Source organism: Anolis carolinensis, chromosome 3 (assembly GCF_035594765.1).
Source record: "Anolis carolinensis isolate JA03-04 chromosome 3, rAnoCar3.1.pri, whole genome shotgun sequence".
Classification (NCBI taxonomy): Eukaryota; Metazoa; Chordata; class Lepidosauria; order Squamata; family Dactyloidae; genus Anolis; species Anolis carolinensis.
This window is the reverse complement of record NC_085843.1, coordinates 234,468,398-234,486,967: the sequence shown is the minus strand read 5'-3', so window position 1 is coordinate 234,486,967 and position 18,570 is coordinate 234,468,398. Positions and strand designations below refer to the sequence as shown.

Here is an 18,570-nt window from a genome sequence, read left to right as displayed (position 1 = left end):
GGGGGCACAGGAGAGTTTTCGCAGTGGCAACTCCCAAGTTGTGGAACTCCCTTCCCTGCAAAGCCTGGTTGTCCTTTTTTGGTTTAATTGTATTTTAATTTTTTGTTAATAGGGTTGGTTTTTTGTAAGTTAATAGTTGTAGGCCAGGAGTCCCCAAACTACGGCCCGGGGGGCTACATGTGGCCCATCAAAGCCATTTATCCGGCCCCCAGGGCAGAAGCTCCCTCCTCCTCCACCGAGGAAGGCGCGTGCGGCGCGAGGGAGGAGGGAAAGGCACATGCCTTTCCTACCTCCTCCCTCTCTCAGTGCGCACCCTTCCAAAGCTTTGCTTGTTTATAATGGTATTTTAATTATTATTAATTAATTATTAATTATTAAGGGGTATTTTGCTAGTGCTTTTGGTGCACAAAGGCAGAAGGGGATTGGACTAAATAGCACAAGTGGTCTCTTCCAACCCTCTTTGTTGTTGTTGTTGTTGTTGTTATTGATACAAAGACACAGTATAACACAGCCAATGAGATACATATGCTGGATTTCGAATCACATAATCACAAGTCGAACACTTCCCAAGGGTTTAGGACTGTGTGATGGATTATTATTATCATCACCATCACCATCATAATCAACAACAACATTGAGGCTGGGTGGCTATCTGTCAGGGTGCTTTGTGCTTTTGGTGCACAAAGGCAGAAGAGGGTTGAACTAAATGGCCCAAGAGGTCTCTTCCAACCCCCCTTTTATCATTTTTATGATGATGATGATGATGATGATAATTATTATTATTATCATTGAGGCTGTATTTGTTCCTATTTTGTTTGTTTTTTTACTTCAAAATAAGATATGTGAAGGGACCATGAACGGAGGGACCATGAACGGAGGGACCATGAACTGGCCCCCTGTTTAAAAAGTTTGGGGACCCTTGTTGTAGGCCATCCTAAACTAGGACATCATGCTCTTAGCATGGAGCAAACTTTTACACAAAGTAAAGAATCTACAATCCATTTCCTAACTGAGGCAGAGATCTTGGATCTTTTCCATTCGCCAATAAGCTAATTTCACCAGCAGAACGGTCCCCTTCATCTTTATTGACTCAGTGAGAAGAGAACGTATCATTAAGACAGCTTCAGCCCGGAGGAGTCATTTTTCAGCACAAAATCTAATCTATTCCTTTCCAAACAGACACACCCACTGTGAGCAAGGGATCGTGCTCAAGTAAACTGGGTGCTTGAGGGGCTCTCTGATGGCAACTGACTTAGCGATAGCTCCAGAGGGGCAATGGCATACAACAACACTGCTGGTAATTACCTTTCAGAGTTCATTCTTGTGGCAAACACAAAACTGGACATCACAATGAAGCCGTTATGAACTAATCAGAGATTGCAGAATTAGTACTATGGAAATAATTAGCAGTCAAACCAAAAAAAGACAATACAAAAACATAGCTGTCCAACTGCTGCCACCTCAACAAGCATTGAAAGGACAATTAGGCTATGTAAGTTCCTATTTGATGGTCAAACAAGCAATTTGCTACAAAATCCACACTCGCCAGCACTCAAAACTGATGTTTGGAAATGTACAGATCAGATCTTCTCAACATATCTGTAAAACTAATGTAATATGATTTAAAAATGGAATTATGAACTAGCTAAAGCAAAGACAAGGAAACTGTGACCTTCTGTAAATTGTTGGCAGAAACTCCCATGAATCCTATGTCTCAAAACAAAACAAATAATGGGATGACAGGAGTTGTAGTCCATTGTCATGAAGGTAACAGGTTGCCCACCCCTAACCTAGAGGCCCAGCATATGTGATGGACAGAGAGAGGAAGTCATTTCACACAAATCTATTCCCTAGTTCCACTTCTTGATTTTCCCCTAATGTGGTTTCTGACATCCCAACCCCAGTGCCCCAGACTATGATCCACTCATCCTTCACAAAACAGACAAGTACTTATAGATACATGATACATCAATTCCTTTACAGTGAATTCCCTTGACAATCCACCTGTAATAGATACCTGTTCAGTCTTTTCTATAAAACTTCAAGAGATGAACATTCCTTTTTATTGCTTTTCTTAAAATTGCAATATATTCCCACTACCCAGTGTACCTCAAGCCACTAGCTGGGGTCCTCTCACCAGTATCTAATGCAAGCAGTTGTTTGCCTTACATACAGCTTTTCACATAATGAATGTCCAATTCACACCAATTAGTTCTGCTGGTAAATTAATGGGTTGATGAAAATTACCTCTCCCAGACAAGATTGGAAAATCCCTAGGCATTTAGTTACCCAGCATCCTAAAAAATTGACACTGGTCCCTAGGAACTGGTTTCTAAAAACATTAATAGCAGTTTTTTTGGATCAGAGACTTGCCACTCTTGCTCTCAGGCCAGCCAGAATCCAACAACATGATGGCAACAAAGTGAATTTGGGGACATTTATTATCTTACAGCTGCTGACATTTGCTGATTTCAATGCTTCCTTCCAGCCACAGTTTCTGTAACAAAAGGATCTCAGGTTCTGTTCAATGCTTTTTAGCCTTGATGATCATAGAGATAAAGAAAAGACATGACTGCAATGCATCTGAGAGCTCAAGGCTCAGTTCCAGGAAGTCTGGAAACAAAACCTCCAATGAATACAATATATAGTCTATGGCTCTGGAGAGTCGAGTATTTTGATCACTGTTGGTGACACTTTTATCACTTAGATGAGGGACAGTGAACTGACAATCTAGATGTGTCCCCCAAAGCAGCTTATTAGGTCCACAGTAGCTCTGCCAGCATGACTGGGTGAAATTAAAGAAAAAATACATATAATTTTACTCATAAGAAAAAAGAATGAATTTATCTGTCAGTCTCCCATATGATGAAATCATCCCACCAAATTAATAATCCTACAGTGTCTCATCAACATGCATTCCATATCTATGAAGTATTTTTGTAACAGGATGCCACCTTAATTACACAAGCATGAATCATACAACCATATAGAGTTGCAAGAGCCCACAAGGGCCATCCAGTCCAACGCCCTATCATGCAGGAATACATAATGAAATCTGGTTGTTCCAGTATTTGACTACAGAGAATATTGCAATCCAGCCATGCTAACTTCTTCCAATCTAGAGTCCACTGAATGATCAACCATTCCTATATTGAACCCAAACCTACACTGCAAGCCCAAACTGGGACTGCAAATCACAAACCTTCCTTAGAATATGCTTTGATGCTTTCATTCTGTGGTTTTAATTGCTTTTAATTATATTGTTTGTTATGCATTTTTATATCTTGTACATCATTTTTCGAGCTTGGTCCCCATGTAAGCTGCCCCAAATCCCTTTGGCGAAAAGGGGGCGGGTTACAAGAATAAAATTATATTATTATAAAATGACTTATCTGTCCACTTCCCACTCCTCAGAATGGAGAGCCATCCTTCATCTAGGATGAAACAAATCTGCCAGTCTGTCATCTTGAAGCAGCACAGCCGGCACCGTTCCATGGTCTGAAGAGCCATGGTCAGTCACATTTCCCATTAAAAGCCAACTGATGTCAGAGTTTATAGCCTGTTGAATAACCTTTCTGTCTCCTTGTCACTCAAGGAGAAATACATGAAAATTACACTTGTGTGTATATTAGTGTTCTCATCATATATCTATGTATGTACATTTAGTATCCTCGTCCAATAGTAACTCCCCAATTGATGCACCTGTGGGAATACAGTGTTCACATCTTATGTGGAACCAAACATGTAAAATCTGTAAGCACACAGCAACTGCATCCATTCTGTAAAAGGTGGTTTTACATTTACCCAAAGGGTAAAATGGAATCCAGGCCAGACAACATGCACAGACCAGATTGCCCTGCTTCAGAAATTACACTGAAATGCTGAAAAGATATGGAAGGGCAACTAAAGGAATTAAGACTCTGGAGCACTTTCACTATGAAGAAATTTCAAAACAATTGGGCTGTTTGGTTTTGAAAATAAGATGACTTAACAGAAACATGATAAAAGTTGCCTAAATGCTAGGCATTGACAAGATAGTAGATAGGTGTTTGTTTTTTCTCTCTCTCTCTCTCATATTATCGAAAATATCTGGACAAACTATCAAAACAATTAGAAGTAGATTCAGAACACACAAAAGGCATATTTTGTCATTCATAATGTATTTTAATAGTTTTAACTGTTTTATGTGCTGTTTTTTATTGGTCTGTATTGGCATCTAATTGTTGCCCTGAGTCCCTTCGGGTGCGAAGGGCAGGATATAAATGTGAGAAATAAATAAATAAATAAATAAAAGTTTTTATTCATATATAACATCCAAATAACACAGAATTCGCCACCATAATATGTGGTGACAGATGCTGCCTTGGAGATAAAAGGAGATAAGACAAATGCAGAGAAGACAGTCAAGAAGAAGTTACTGAACATGAGAGTATCCAAAGGTAGTGTGCTTCCACACACCAGCTGCTGGGGAAGGCTGAACCTTTCAGGCCCGATTTATAGGCTTCCCATCTAACTGGCTGCCAATAGGCCAGAGAGGACATAATTAAATTGGTGGAGTTTGCAACCACAAGATATTGGGATGGGCACCAACCCGAGTGGCTTTAAAGGGGGATCAGAAAAATCCATAGAAAAATAAGGCTTTTACTGACATGGCATACGTATGTGTGTGTGAGGATGTTTTCACACTCATGTCCTGCTGTGGGCTTGTAATAGGCATTGATGGAATAGAAGGTTTGACAAAATAGGTCTTTGGTCTGATGGGACTCAGTTCTTATGTTCTTGGTGTGATCCAATAGGGCTCTTATCATCTTAGGAGCCTTGCCCTGTGATGCCTTCAACCTAACGAGACCATAGCTTTTGCGTCAACCTCTGCAGTTTTGTTTTGTTTCGTAGGGTGGGAGTAGAAAAGCAGCCCACAAATTTCATTTCTCAGGATCCTGTATCTTCCTTGTATCCGCAGTCTATTACACACTCCATCAGACGCCCCCCTCCCCACTCCACGCCTCGGCACCAACCGATTTCATGCTCAGAGGGTTGAATCAGTGTCCCTTGGCGTGTCTCCTCTTTACACTACACTGAACAACACAACTTCCAACTTTGCTGCTCTAACTTCTGTGCTTAAAAAAAAACCTTAATCCAAACTGCACAACATTGCAAATGAAAAACTATACAAGGAACAAGATAGTGTCCAAACTGGACATGCCATAAAGCCAAAAATGGAAGTCTGGCGATGATTCTCGGAGAAAACAACCTTTCAGGGGACAGGCGTCCAAATCAAATTAATCTGACAGCCACTTTTAATGACTTCATAGTCATACTGCTACACTAAGGAACTGTTATTTCCATTTTAAGTGTTTTCGTTTTAAACCCATTTTCTATTAATTTCTTTTTTCTGTCTGCATCTCTGTGTGATCATGTTTCAAAACCATTCTAACAACCTTTCCTTTTTCTCTACTCAACATCTAAAATTTGCCCTCCTTTCTCTGTCATTATTTCTATACATCTTTCTGGAATTCAATCAAAATTAAACAGTTTTCCTTTTTCCAGCAACACATACACTGAGGATGCCTGAGATGCATATAGGCCAGGCAACATGGCTGACAGGAAACACTGTTGCCGATTTCTTCCTCTGAATCTATAGGGAGATGTCATAGAGACACAAAAATTCCACGTTTTCACACAGATATTTGTATAGCCTTTAATATCCATGCAAAGAAAGGGCCACACTAATAGAAATTGAAATTTCTATAGAGCAGAGCTTTCCAAACTGTGTGTCACAAATTGTTACTGTGCCATTGCAGTGTATAGGTGTGTTGTGCAAATGTAACAAGAAATGACAAAAATCTTGGAAATATGTTATCTTACAAATAATAACATATTTATTAGTATATATCGGCAGTTCGAATCCACGAGACAGGGTGAGCTACTGTCTGTCAGCCCTAGCTTCTCATGCAGAGACATGAGAGAAGCCCCCCAGTAAGATGGTAACACATCCAGATGTCCCCTGGGCAATATCCTTGTAGAGGGCCAATTCTCTCACACCAGAAGTGACTTGCACTATGTTTGCTTCTGACACAATAAAAAAATCTTACAAATCATATATTTTAAATATATAAATGAAAGGTTTTCTGAGATACCTCATGTCCCCATACATTCCATCACTACAATGTATGTATGTGTCTGTATATCTTATTAGAGATTGATTTAACCTCTGGTTTGCTAATAAAGCTGAATTGCTGTGTTTAAAAATAATTCATGTCTAAAAAGGTATGTCACCAACGTAAAATGTTTGGAAAACTGTACCACAGAGGATCACAAAAAATGAAGGAGAGAGTTACAACCGTCATCGGATCTTTGGTTGTCTAGGCCTAAACAGAGGTAAAACACAACACATGTAGGGACCCTGTTGTGAGGCAGGAACACAGAATAGCATGGAGTAGTACAAGTTGGCAACAAGGGGTGGCATCCAGCAAAGGCACTAGAAACAACCCAAATCAAAATGTACACATACTTTACATTACACTGCAGCTGCACTGCTCTAACCACTTACCCTTGAAACATAATCCTCCTGTCAGCACCCCAATCTTGGCAGCAGCACCTGGCATCTCACAAACTGTATTCCCCTGAGACCAGCAGCCATTGGGGAAAGCACATTTGTTCCTTTATGAGAGATGGGGAGAGCCTACTGTGACATTAGGAGAAAGCACATCCTTTGAGCACAACAGCCTCCACCACATCGGCACCAGCAGAGCTGCAAGGAGTAAAGGCTGAAGTCGCACCCCATGAGCTCCCAGCAGCCGCTATTGCTTCCTGGCAGCAAACTGTATTTTTAGCCTTTGTGGTTTCCGATTCCACTCAATCCATAATTCAATCAATAGAATATTTAACCTTTAGAGCCTTGATCACAGGCGAGAAGTGATGACCCCTTGGGCTAGGTAATGAAGGGATGGCAAGGCAAACATTATTTGCTCCAGGGCCCTGGGAAAGGAACAATGCAAATGCCAGCTTGATTCTTGGCCCTAGAGATATGGCTGTCACATTGTCCACAAGCTTCGTAGTGACCAGAACCCATAAGCTATTTCTCCCTCCCCTACAGCTCTGCCCCCTTTGCTAAGTGAGAGCATCTCTCAATTGCTGTTTAGGGAGGAGCAAATTGCCCTTGAGGGACCGCACCAGGTGTCACTCAGCATTTGCACATGCACAATGTCTGTCTTTATGGCTAGTTGCAGAATGGGCACTTCTTACAAAATAATAACGCCAATAAAAAGAGAGAAGTGCAAGGAGACTCCAAACAACCTAAATTAAAAAGCCCTTTAGAGTGATCCAGTCATTTACTCTACAGACACTTGGCAAGAGCACCTTCCCTTTTGAACGCGCCAAGAGAAACACCTTGGCAAAGGAAATACAAGGCTTCACGGCACCTTCTTCTCCGGGCTGCTTACTGTTAGTTAAAAGGGCCCAAAACAGCTTAAATATACCCACCAAAAATAAGTTCTCACAAATACATAGCATAATAAAGGCCCAATGACTATATCTTGTACCAACAGATACATAGAGCGAAAAGCTTAGGGAGTAATTGGGGGAATATCCCACAAACAGCAGGACTACAAATCCTGCTTTAGAAACAAAAGACCTCTAGTTGAATGGAGAAAGGCATTGTCTAGACCAGGCATGGGCAAACTTTGGCCCTCCAGGTGTTTTGGATTTCAACTCCCACAATTCCTAACAGCCAGCTGTTAGGAATTATGGGAGTTGAAGTCCAAAACACCTGGAGGATTGAGATTTGCCCATACCTGGTCTAGTTGATGGGTTCCCATGTTCAAGGTAAGTTGAAATATGAACAATCCCATGAATGAGAGTCAGGAACCAGGTTCAAAGAACACCTGGACAGCAAAAACACATAGATCATCTGATCATATCCTCCCCTGTAGGGTGTGTTATAATTTCATGTAAATTACAGTAATTATTTCTATATCAGAAGCTATAAAAAGCATATGCAAATTGGTGTCCTTTTTTTGGTAAGGCATAAGTGGCCACTCTCCCACTAGCTGCTAAATACATCCCAACATTTGGGATAACAGATCATATTAACATAATCCATGAATACTCAGATCTATATAGCTTTATAGCAGGGGTGAAGAGCCTGCAGTCCTACAGATGATATTCACCTACAGCCTTAATGTTCTCCAGCTAGTGCCCAAAGATAGTAGAAGCTGGAGTGAAGGCATGCTGAATCCCTAGGCCTGCTGTACAAAAACAAATTTGTAGTTCTGAATAATGCCACTTTCCATCGCTGCCACCCCTCAAAACAAAAACTTGGCAAACTCTCAGCAATCTGCAATCTTTCTTGTATGGGATGAGTAAGTATTGCTTAACAGCCAGTCTTGAACCAGTTACTATTTCCACTCTCTTGATCCAGCCACCACTAAAACCTCTGCCATCTCACTTCTAGCTTTCACAATGGCAAGTTGGACATCAAACCATTATCAGTCTCCCTCGGAGACTAAGCTGGCCAAGATTCAACCTATCGTCCTACAGCAGGACTAGCTGAACACACACATGCAGTGATCCAAAAGAAACCTATAAATACAGGACTCCTAACATTTGCTGTCAGAACAAGAGAGTGTAAAGCTTTCCATTCAGCAGCAAAACTGAGCTGGCTCCCATCATGAAGCAGCTAAAAAACCAGAAGTTGAAAAACGTTGCTTCAGGGCTCTGTCATGCTCCCCTGCACTTTAGGAACACTTGCAACACTTGTCATAAAGCCAGTAAGTAGCTTTGAATCCAGCCAGCTGGAGAGCAGGAGATCCATATCCCGCTTCTACCACGATTGTCTGTCACCTCTTAAAGCTATAGAATTCCCCATCAATTCTGACTGACAATCCTATCATCTCTAACAGCAGAGGCTGGTAAAAATCTTCTTCACTGGATCCATGTCTTCTTCACTGTAATTCCCTTCACTGTATCCATGTTTCCCCCACTGAAATAGAAAAACCCACACAAAGAGTAGGAAAGCAATTCTATTTCTTGCTGCAATTCTAAATATGCAAGGATTGTTGTTGCATGCCTTCAGTCCTTCCCAAGTTTTCTGGGGCTGAGAATGTGTGACTCATTCCAGTAGGCCAAAATAAAAAAGACACAATAGAGGAAGCACTTGATTTTCTTTCCATTTCAGGCCCACTAAATGACACACATCCTTAATAACACCAGTTCAGTACTAAAATTGCCTTTGGAGTCAGTGTTATGCCTTTAAGCCTGCAAGAGAAAAAAAGACAAGGCAACAATGGAGAAAAGTGAATTAATGTCTGACCAAAAGGGCTTTGGGAATTAGGCTTGGATTGTACAGATATATCAAGGGCAGACGCCCTGCTTGAGAGCACATCGATAAATAAGAAGAGAGATGAAATTAACAAGAGTCCAACAGGAATAAGATTATTTAAATCTGTCTTGAACAAAAAGGAAAGAAAGAGGAAAAGAAGAATGACCTTGTGAAAATGCTGTCACATACATGCAATACATCTAAAGCTAGCACCTTACAAATGACATGCATTCCAGGGCATGCCGGGTTGAACTAATTAACTTACTGAACTCCTGATAAGCGATTGTTAAAAAAGGAATTCTGGTGAGGGGCTGGACTTTGGATTCCTAGTTCCGTCTTCTGCATTCTCTTTCCTCTGAACAACAGCTTTTTCATATATGTGGTCAGATTTCCAAAAGGAGAGAGCTGTGCAATTTTTAAAGTGCCAGATGGTGAGCTCAGCATCTGTATGAAGCACTGAAATAAAAAACCCAACCAAGAGAGGGTGAATATAAGGCTACACATATCTAGACAGTGATGGGATCATGGATGATCGGGGCAACCAGGATTAAAAAGAGCTGAAAACTGACTCTATCAAAATTGCCATCAAAAGATACACAGGCTAGAGAAGAGAAACAGCATTAAAATTCTGGTGCAGCTGAACTTCAGGGAAAGTTTCCCAAAATTTTATTTCCAAATGCTTGACAATTACATTTGCAGATGACACTAAAGAGAGTTTTGCAGCAAAGAGCTGAAAGAACACGGAAATAATTCAAAGGAAGTGAGCAAGGCTAGAAATAAAACACGACTCAGCCGGGCAAGGCACAGCTTGCGGAGAAAGGAAATGCAGACACTGAGCAGGGACAGAAACCTGGAAAGAAGACACAGGATGAGAGCAAATTGGAGATGAGCTGACAGTGATGAAAGAGTTGCTGCTATTTCAGGCTGCAGAGACATCACACACAAGAGAGGAAGAGGAGAGTGAGAAGTAGGCTGCACCCATGATCTGTGGGCCAGCCTTGCCCAAAGCAACCTAGCTGGCACTTATGGGGCATACCTGGAGGATTCAAAATGAGACAGGGGTGAAAAAAGTGCCATTGCTTCTGATGGATAGAGCTCTGATCTCCCAGGCATTATCACCCATCTATGAGTCAGCAAATAAGTTTCTCCCACATGTATCATTTTTTCAAAACTTATCTTTTCACTGCGCAAGGTGCCACACAAAAAAAAAAAAAAAAACCAGGTTTGAAAAGGGGGGATTACAATAGTGACCTCATGCAGTCCACTTAGAGATCACCCACAGTGCAGAATTATTACAGCTTAACACTACTTTAATTGCCATAGCTCCATCCTATGGAGTCTAGAGTTTTGTAGTTTGTTGTGGCACTAGAGCTCTCTGACAAAGAAGGGGAGAAATCTCACAAAATTACAAATTTCAGAATTCTACAGCATTGAACCATGACAAATTATTATAATTCTGCAGAATTAAAGCTGTTTGACATCACTGTAACTGTTGTGGCTCAATGCAATGGAATTGTTTTGAGGGAGACTACTATCTCTATTGCTGTTCAGGACACTGAGAAAATCCAAGTTCCAAAATAGATGTAAAGGTCTCCCTTTTTTGGACTATGATGTTGCTGGTTGGAAGACTGTGGGAACTATGCTCCACAAAAGTCACATTTTCAAGCTTTCATAGTGTCACATGTCAGAAGCCTCCTTAAATGATGTGAATTTATGAATAGCTCAAGCCTAATTATGCAGTCTTGAATTCTGCAAAGTACAAAACTCTGCTCATTTTTATCGAGAATAGTTATTGCAAGCTTCTTTTATGCCGCCAAATCCCTGTGCCTGTTCTCCAACTCCTCTCCTTTGAATCCCAGGACAAATTTTATTCTTGCCGGAAAGTGACCCATCACATGGTGGTCACTCAACAACATTAAGTGAATAAGGCACAGATACTGAAAGAACCATAATGAAGAATAGCAGTTACAGTGCATGTTGACAGGAAACAGTGAAAAACACAGCCTGGCAGCTGGGAATGAAGGAATATATGTTTTATGAGGCACTGAGTGCCTGGGACTGCAAGTACACCAGGAAAAGACGGGGGTGCTGGTGAGGGACACCATATAACTTCCCTCCTGCAGAAGCCCTGACAAATAGAATCTCTTTGTAATTCAATAAAGTCCCAGCAGTTATCATGGTTCATCCATTGTACCCAAAGGACTACAACTGATACACACGTAAATTTGCACAGTCCAATATGCGCAGGAAAAAGGCTCACCTACAGAGTGGGGAATACCAATGTACATCGGCATTCCCCAAGTATAACATCATTTGTTACAGAGTTTGAACACAAAGCCCCAGCGATACTCAGAGGACCCTGCCTTCTACGCCCAATTGAACTGCTTGCTGAATAGGGGATAACTTTTCTTACAAAGCAACATTCCTACAGGCCTTTATTTTACAGGGCATATAATTTCCTATCTGACATCTTTACTGAACTACTAAACTTGACTTCATTTTATCACATTGTTATTTTTATGGAATGTTGCTGTATTTTATAATTGGCATTAATTGCCCAGGCTGCTCTGAACGGCATGTAAGCACCAGAAAGGGAAAAAGCCAAACCTTTTAGAAACAAGAAACTAACCAACCTGGGTAATCAGTGGAAATAGTTTGAAACTATTTCAGGAAGGATGCTTCTTGAGACACAATAGGAATCAATAAATATAACATTATTTAGTCTTTTTAAAATCCTTATTGTCATACAACACCACTCTTGAGCCACATGCTCTATTCCAGGCTCTATTCAAAGTGCTAATGTTGAAAAGTAAAAATCAAAATGGTTTAGGACATTCAAGGACTGGCCTTCACACATATATTTCTCCATTTAGTTCAGATGGCCTTGTTATGGGCTCAGCAATTAATTTATGTAGCTGCTAACCATGACTAAACTAAAATCTGTACAAACAAACAGTGGGACCTGTGCAATATGGTCACAATATTATGGAATCCCTTTCTGTCCAAACATTTTTTGCACTTCAGTACAGGTCTTTGAGAAGACACTAATATATATATATTTCCTGCTAATGTTCTTAAACAAAAATTCAGTGTGCATGCCAATATAGTTTTCTCATACACACTACATCTACTACAGACTTACATGGTCCATCTCAGAGTATAGTTTTATTTCATTCATTTTGTGTACACTGCTTTAAAAAACTTCTTCCCCAGAAGCACATCATATATACCTCAAACCAGTATCTTATGTCTGTTGCATGCATTTCTGTTAGGTAGATGGGGATGCCTTGCAACCCATTTTTAAAGCCTTCCTTTCAATAATAATAATAATAATAATAATAATAATAATAATAATAATAATAATAATAATACCTGGCTCTGGCTCACGAATGGGACACTGAAGGAGCCAGAAGGCCTGATCCTTGCAGCCCAGGAGCAAGCCATCAGAACAAATGCAATTAAGGCAAGATCGAAAAATCAGCTGATGACCCAAAATGCAGACTGTGCAAGGAAGCTGACGAAACCATTGATCATATCCTCAGCTGCTGAAAGAAAATCACACAGACAGACTACAAACAGAGGCACAACTATGTGGCCCAAATGATTCATTGGAACTTATGCCTCAAGTACCACCTCCCAGCAGTAAAGAACTGGTGGGATCACAAACCTGCAAAAGTATTGGAAAATGAGCATGCAAAGATAGTGTGGGACTTCCGAATCCAGACTGACAAAGTTCTGGAACACAACACACCAGACATCACAGTTGTGGAAAAGAAAAAGGTTTGGATCATTGATGTTGCCATCCCAGGTGACAGTCACATTGACGAAAAACAACAGGAAAAACTCAGCCGCTATCAGGACCTCAAGATTGAACTTCAAAGACTCTGGCAGAAACCAGTGCAGGTGGTCCTGGTGGCGATCGGCACATTGGGTGCCGTGCCAAAAGATCTCAGCCGGCATTTGGAAACAATAGGCATTGACAACTGCAAAAGGCCACCCTACTGGGATCTGCACGCATCATCCGAAAATACATCACACAGTCCTAGACACTTGGGAAGTGTTCGACTTGTGATTTTGTGATACGAAATCCAGCATATCTACCTTGTTTGCTGTGTCATAATAAAATAATAATAATACACTTTATTTATATTCCATTTTATCTCCCCGGAGGGACTCAAAGAGGATTACAGTACACATAGAAGGCAAGCATTCAATGCCTTTTTACACAAATGAACAGCAATGACATACAATACATAGCCAAGGTAAATGCCAATATCACCTCATGGGCTACCTGTCCTCTCCTCCATTCCACATGTGTTAGAAAATAAATGTAGATTCTCAGATTACTACTGTAATAAGCAAATGTGTAGGTTACATTAACTATCTCCTCGTGGGAGGTTAGATGTAATGAAATTTGTGTACAGTAGCACAAGCAGTTGCAATATCAGCTCATTATGTTTAGTATGTTACAGGGGGCTGCCATTAATATTTGTATTTTTATATCCCACTCAAAAGGATATTAATAGTGACAGGGAGTGAACTCCCTATAAAAAAAAGAGGAAAGAAGAGAGGAGGGGGAGAACTTTTTATTCTTATGCACACTAAATTAGCTCAGTGTATCCAGATGTATAATAGTTTTCTATTAAAAATAGAGTGGCAGATGGATGGTCACAAATACAATGGTCAAACAACACTAATTATCAGAAGAGAAGAGAAAAACTGTGCAGAGCTAAGCTACTGCAATGTACCCTATTATACTTTCCTATCACCAAAAGCTGTTCAGAGGATTCTGATAGAGCTGAACAAAGTGACAGGTCACTAAAAGCATAATTCACTATACACAGAGAGCATAACACACTCTACCATCTGTACAGGTTTCATATTGTCTTCCTAGTAAGAGACTAGTTGTGACCTGTGATGCCATTAAAAATCATGCCAACATACTTAAGGGGCTATCTGTTCTCATATGCCTATTTGCAAATTGACTAAGATCTCTTTCTGGATTGTTACCATCTGTCTACAAAATAGGACATTTCAAGGATGCAGAACAGCCGCCTGGAAGCTGAATTCATCCAGATGTTGTGGACTACAACACTCATCAGCCTCAACCAGAGTGATAAATTGTCTTGGTTGAGGGGCACTCTAAACCAAAACAGCTAGAGAACACTAGCGAAGGTAGACTCCAGCTAACATGGCATAGCCTTTTCATTAATTCATGCTGTTAGCCAAACTAATTGATTGTTCTGGTTGAATGTGTGAAAAATGTCATCTCACTTGACAATGCATCTGTTACTAACACAGATTGTAAGACATCTCTTTTGACTTAACATAACAAGGAGAACCTGTTAGAACTTGAGCAAGTTTTGTTGTCATTGTAAACAACTGCAGATATCACATCTAGGGTAAAATGAGAAAAGTGGGGGTTCTCATATCAATGATCTGTTATTGGAATTTTATCTAGGCATTTCATAAATTATCAGATACAAAATGTCAGAATGGAGGAGCGAGCAAATTGCATTTTTAAAAACTCAAAGCCTTATTCTTGAATCAAGGGAAAATTTTGCCTCTAGCTTTTGTAAATTTGTCAGATGTGATGTTCTCAAGGTTCTCTCTCAAAAAGGACAAGGAATATAGCATTATGCATTCACATGTGAAAGCTATCCAGACCAAACAGAATACAAAATAATGAATAGCAAACAAATGTCAAATTAATGCGCTATCAATGAGATCAAATGTAAGTAAAATCTCGGCCAGGATTTAGTTCTGCAACCTATTCTAAGAGACAGGATTCATTCTTAAAACACATGAAGTACTAATGATCTCTTCAGAAGTCAAACCTACTCTCCTTTGCTTTTCTTTAGTGCTACATTCAGGCTAACAATCATATGACTACAGCAGCACTGAATAAACATGCATAGGATAGGGCTGTAATTCCCATTAAGTTGAATGAAATGTACTCCATGTGAGAGCTGTACATTTCATTCAACTTAATGTTGTGGGTGCCAGACAGAGAAGGGAGAGATGATCTGTTGATTGCCTTTTTTAAGCAGTACTTTTATGGGGAGGGGGGAGGTTTATGCTCCATCACCAGAGAAGGGAAGCACACAGCATTTAAACAATTATTGTTCTACAATACACAAGTCCTCTGGAAGAGTGTCATTTTTCAGACAAAAAAGGATAATAAAAACCTTTAAGTGCTACATAAAATGAGACAAGCATTAGAGAGAAAAGAGAGTTATGCTCTGCAACAGACTTCCCCAACTTAGTTCCCTCCTGAATGGGTATACTACAACTTCCATCAGCCCTAGAAGGGTGGCATTAGCTAAGAGATCAGTGATGTTGCAGACATTATCCAACTGGAGCTCAACATGCTTGCAAGAGCCATTTCACAGAGCATTAACTTCTCTAGAAGGAGCGTTAAAAAAGGTTGAGGGGAAAGACACAAATCACACTTTCCCATGATAAAATATTATGATGTGAGTAAAAAGAAAATGCAATAACCTCACAGCAGCGGGACTGCCATGATGAAAAATGCCTGGATCCCTCTAGAAAATGTACATTTATTAGACACGATGACGCAGGCTTCCATCTTTGTAGCTACAAACCAATCCCCAACAACTAAGTATCTGAGTTACGGGACAGGTGTTTAAAAACAGGATCAGACTTCCTGCCGGAAGGAATCTTCCGATGCAACTTTAACTCCTCCAGATGTTTGAGGCTTTGATTCCCAGAATTCCCGACTCTTGGCCAAGCTAGCTGGGGCTTCTGGTAGTGGAACTCCTAAACACCCGGAGGATCAAACATTGGGATCTACTATTCCAATATACTTTGACAGTGGTTCCCTATCTTTGGTCCTCCAAGTGTTTTGGGACTCAGCTCCTAGAATTCCTGACTACTGGCCATGTTAGCTGGGACTTCTGGTAGTGGAAGTCTTAAACACCTGGAGGACCAAAGGCTGGGAACCAGTCATTGTACATTATAGTGCCATTATGTCCAAATTTTGGTCCTCTGAATGTTTTGGTCTTCAGTTCCCATACTTCATTACCATTAGACAAGCAGGCCAGGGGTTCTGGGAGTTGGGGTCCCAAACACTTGGAGGGCCAAAGATTGGATACCATTGCTATAAAAAGGTAAAGGTTTTCCCCTGACATCAAATCTAGTTGTGTCCGACTCTGGGGATTGGTGCTCATCTCCATTTCTAAGCTGAAGTGCTGGTGTTTTCCGTAGACACCTCCAAGGTCATATGGCCGGCACAACTGCATGGAGCGCTGTTACCTTTCCACAGGAGCAGTATCTATTGATTTACTCACATTTGCATGTTTTTGAACTGCAGAAGCTGGTGCTAACAGCAGGATCCCACTCCCTGGACTCGAACCACCAATCTTTCCGTCAGCAAGTTCAGCAGCTCAGCGGTTTAACCCATTGCGTCACTGGATTCCAATCTTTGATCTTCCAAGTTTTTGGACTACAGCTTCCAGAATGACTGACTCTTGGCCAACAAAACTAGGGCTTAAAGTCCAAAACACCTGGAGAATCACTGTTATTATAGTTTGGATGCAGAAAATACAGAAAGGCATCCGAAGCCCCCAGTGGTGCAGCAGATTAAACTGCTGAGCTGCTGAACTTGCTGACTATGGACAAGCCAGATCTTTGACTTAGAAATGGAGAGGAGCACCAATTCCCAGAGTCAAGACAGGGCTAGTCTTAATATCAGGGGGAAACCTTTACCTATATGTAATTACTGTATCTATGGTACCTTTCTGCTGCCCACCTATTCCTTAAATACAAATTAATGGTTGGGAACCACTGTCATGATAGTTTCAATATTAAATGGGAATATGTAGCATTTCAAGAAATCCAACTGCTGCCCAATTGCTGCTCAAATGCAAATTGAACGGACCTGGTATATCAGGCCTGGGCAAACTTCGGCCCTCCCTCCAGGTGTTTTGGACTTCAACTCCCACAATTCCTAACAGCCGGTCTGTTAGGAATTGTGGGAGTTGAAGTACAAAACACCTGGAGGGAGGGCCGAAGTTTGCCCAGGCCTGTGTCATATCATGGCTACAGCCCTAAAGGGGAGGAGAGGTCACGAAGCCTGTGGGGCAGGAGGGGAGCCAGGGGAAGGCCTGCCCCAAACGGGGACAGCTCTGGAGACACGGCTCTCAAGACCGAGCTGAGAGAAGCGGCGGGGTCTGAGGGGATAACGCAGTGATTATTACCCGGTAGTGAGGAGGAGGAGGTAAAAGAGCCCCGCGCTGCTTCAGCTGCTTCCGCCTTTGCCGCTTCCGCCCGCCTCGCTTGGCCACGCCCCCTTCGCCGCAAGGGCCGCTGGGAAGCGTGGTTGGAAGGCGAGTGCTGTACCTATCCGTTGTGTCTCTCTTTCTCCATGAGGCTTGGGACCAGAAAAAGACATTATCCAACAAAGGATTCCCCCCCGGCAGGAAGCAGCCAGGCTCTGAAGCTGAAAGGCCATTCAATGCCCATCAAGCCGGCCAATTGCAACATTCACACTTGCCACCAACAGACAAGAGTTCTTTCTCCCACCCTGGACATTATTCCACAGGTATATTAACCCCCACTTGCCAACCCCCAAAAACCTCCCAACCTCTGAGGATGCCTGTGGGCGAAACGTCAGGAGAGAATGCTTCTGGGACATGGCTATACCGCCCGGAAAACTCGCAGCAACCCAGAGGCGCTGCGTGTGTGTTGGAGGGACCGCTGCCCCTTTCCACCCCTTCTCGCTCTCTCCTTCCATTCCCCTCATATATTTTCCCCTTTCCTTTCTCTTCCCAACTTTTTATTCCCCCATCTCTTTCTTTCCCTTCTTTTTCTCTTTCCTTCCTCCCTCCCTTCCTTCATACACATGACCTTTCCCAGTGACATAACAACGGGCCACTCCACCTAGCAACAACCAATCCAATGACTTCACACAGGGCCACTTCACCTAGCAACAGCCAATCCTTCAGATAGCAACAGCCAATCCAATGACTTCACACAGGGCCACTTCACCTAGCAAAAGCCAATCCTTCTCCTGGCAACAGCCAATCCAATGACATCACACTTCACCTAGCAACAGTAAATCCTTCAGATAGTAACAGCCAATCCTGTGACATCGCAGAGGGCCACATCACCAATCTGGTCATATCGGAGAGGGCTACTTCACCTAGCAACAGCCTTTGTGATACGGACAGACGTTGACATTTATAGATAGATACTAGCTTGGAGACCCGGCGGTGCCCGGGTCATTTGAG

At 41.6% G+C, this 18,570-nt stretch overlaps 1 protein-coding gene across 2 annotated transcripts in view; it reads right to left on the bottom strand.

Annotated features, from left to right (window-relative positions):
• Positions 1-17,646, bottom strand: part of r3hcc1l (R3H domain and coiled-coil containing 1 like) — a 42,851-nt gene extending 25,205 nt beyond the window's left edge. Inside the window, exon 1 of one of the 2 annotated variants that reach the window (XM_062976367.1) lies at positions 17,539-17,646. The gene's annotated coding sequence lies outside the window, so the exon portion shown is untranslated. Of the gene's footprint in view, positions 1-9,584; positions 9,938-17,538 lie in introns of those variants that run through there. The other variant, XM_062976365.1, reaches the window with a different exon arrangement.
• Between the last annotated feature and the right edge of the window lie 924 nt (positions 17,647-18,570).